Here is a 3,264-nt window from a genome sequence, read left to right as displayed (position 1 = left end):
AACCTTGGAAAGATGCGGAGGAAGTTCCAACTGGTAGGCAACTTCTCCTCGTTTGGCAAGAATGCGAAAAGGACAAATGTAACGAGGAGCCAACTTGCCCTTGATACTGTATCGATGGGTACCCTTCAAAGGTGTAACCCGAAGGTAAGCCTTCTCGTCAACTTCAAAGGTCACAGCCTTATGATGACGATCATAATGGCTCTTTTGACGAGACTGGGCTGTTTTCAACTTTTCTCGTATAATGCGAACCTGCTCTTCTGCATCCTGGATCATATCCGGGCCAAAGAGTTGCCTCTCTCCGGTTTCTGACCAATTAAGAGGTGTTCGACATCTTCGTCCATAGAGAACTTCAAAAGGAGCTTTGCCCAAGCTTGATTGATAACTATTGTTATAAGCAAATTCGGCGAATGGAAGGCACTTCTCCCAATTCATATCGAACGATATAACACAAGCTCGGAGCATATCTTCCAGGATTTGATTCACTCTTTCTACTTGACCACTTGATTGAGGATGGAAAGCAGTGCTAAAAGATAAGTGAGTTCCCATAGCATTCTGAAAACTTTCCCAGAAGCGAGAAGTAAAAATACTCCCATGGTCTGAGTTAATCGCTAGGGAACACCATGAAGAGACACTATTCGAGAGATATATAACTCTGCTAGCTGGCTAGCTGTTATACTCTCACGAACTGGAAGAAAATGAGCTACTTTGGAGAGACGGTCAATGACCACAAAGATAGCATTATTTCCTTTCTTGGTCTTGGGAAATCCGGTAATGAAATCCATACTAACTTTATCCCATTTCCATTCAGGAATAGCTAAAGGTTGAAGGGTGCCAGCAGGCCTTTGATGTTCTGCCTTAACTCGACGACAAACGTCGGAGTTAGCAACGAACTCAACAATTTCTCTCTTCATCCTAGTCCACGAGAACCTCTGGCGTAGGTCCTGATACATCTTAGTACTACCGGGATGAATGGTGAGAGGAGAATCATGAGCCTCCTTAAGGATCAATTGCCACAGACGTTTGCTCTTAGGAACCACTAAACGGTTCTTAAAGAACACAACACCTTTCTCATTGATGGAGAAATCCCTAGCGTTACCGCTAGCAATATTCTCCTTGATCCGGGATATACCCTTATCATAAGCCTGCACGGCTATGATTTGATCCCTAAGAGTAGGCTTCGCCACCAGGGTAGAAAGGAATCCTTAAGGAACAATATGGAGATTTAACTTTCGAAATTCCTCATAGAGATGTGGTTGACCTTGTTGTAGCATCAAATTGTTACAATAAGATTTACGACTTAGTGCATCAGCCATAACATTGGCCTTCCCCGGGGTGTAAGTTATCCCTAGGTCGTAATCGGAGATCAACTCAACCCACCGTCTTTGCCTGAGATTAAAATCCGACTGGGTGAAGATATATTTCAGACTTTGGTGATCTGTGAATATTTTGCAACGATTACCCAGAAGGTAATGTCGCCAAGTTTTTAGAGCATGGACCATAGCTGCAAGCTCAAGGTCATGTGTGGGATAATTATCCTCATGTGGACGCAACTGTCGAGATGCGTATGCGATCACATGACGATCTTGCATAATAATGCAACCTAATACTTGTCGCGAGGCATCGCAATAGATAACAAAGTCCTTAGAAAAATCTGGTGGTAGCAACACAGGTGCGGAAGTCAGGCGTCTTTTCAGTTCATGAAAACTATGCTCACACTGTGGTGTCCACTCGAACTTTTTATCCTTCTTGGGGAGTTCAGTTAGAGGCTTTGCAACCTTGGAGAAATTCTCGACAAAGCGGCGACAATAGCTCGCTAGACCAAGAAAACTCCTAACTTGCTTAACCGATTCAGGTTGAGTCCAATCAAGGACGGCTTGAACTCGCTCGGGATTGACAGCAATACCCTTACTAGAGATTACGTGACCTAGATAGGTCACTTCTGGTAACCAAAATTCACATTTTGAAAACTTGGCATAAAGGCCATGCTCTCGAAGTTTCATCAATACCAGCCTTAGATGCGCGGCATGTTCTTGTTCGTTCTTCGAGTAGATGAGAATATCATCGAGGTATACCACGACGAATTTATCCAAATACTCCATGAAGATTGAATTCATCAGACGAGAGAAAGTGGATGGGGCATTGGTTAACCCGAAGGATATGACGGTGTACTCGTATTGGCCATAACGAGTAACAAAAGCCGTTTTTGGAATGTCCCCGTTCTTGATCTTGATTTGATGGTAACCCAACCTCAAATCCATTTTTGAGAAGACTGAGGATCCAGCGAGCTGATCGTACAGGTTGTTGATCCTGGGGAGCGGATACTTGTTCTTTATGGTGACTAGATTAACTGGTCAGTAATCTACAACCATCCGATCCGTTCCATCCTTCTTCTTGACGAAGAGGAAGGGGCAACCCAAGGAGAAGAGCTAGGACGAATGAAACCTTTATTCAAGGCCTCATCTAGTTGCTTCTTAAGTTCGGCTAGCTCCAGGGGTGCCATCTTATAGGGTCTTCTGTGTATTGGAACAGTTCCCGAAACAAGATCTATCACAAACTCTACATCTCTGTCAGGTGGAATTCCTGGCAGTTCCTCTGTTAAAACATCCGGGAAGTCACGGACAATCGGGATGTCTTCAAGTTCCGGCAGCGGGTTGGCATTTAGGGAATAGAGTTGGCATTTGGCAACTCGAGTAGAGACATTGACTATCTCACCCGAGGGATGGGTAGGCTGAACATTTCTAGAATGAGTATCAATCTTGGCATAGTGAGCTGACATCCAGTCCATACCCAAGATGATATTGATATCCGAAGATTTCAAGGCTATCAATGAGGCTAGAAAAACTAGCCTATCTACTAGAATTTCATTGTCATAGGTTATCCTAGAGGTTTGCCATTTACTACCAGTAGTTTGGACAACCAATGGAATTGGCATATCACAAAAAGACATGTTATGCAACTGTGCATAACTTTCTGAAATGAAGGAATGAGAAGACCCAGTGTGAAAGAGAATAAATACTGGGTGATGATTAATAAGAAGCGTACCCAGTATGACGTCGGGATCCTCTGCAGCTTCTTCTGCTGAGACATAGTTCACACGGCCACGTGCAGGAGTTGGCTTCACACAGTAAGCTTTGCCCGACTTGCCTTGCCCGACGGGCTTTTCGGGTTGCTTGGCACCCACATTTTGAGGACACTCACGGGAATAGTGCCCTGGTTCTCCACACTTGTAGCATATCACTTGGTTGGCACGTGGTGCAGCATTAC

Source organism: Hordeum vulgare, chromosome 4H, assembly GCF_904849725.1.
Source record: "Hordeum vulgare subsp. vulgare chromosome 4H, MorexV3_pseudomolecules_assembly, whole genome shotgun sequence".
NCBI lineage: Eukaryota > Viridiplantae > Streptophyta > Magnoliopsida > Poales > Poaceae > Hordeum > Hordeum vulgare.
This window is presented reverse-complemented; position numbering follows the sequence as displayed.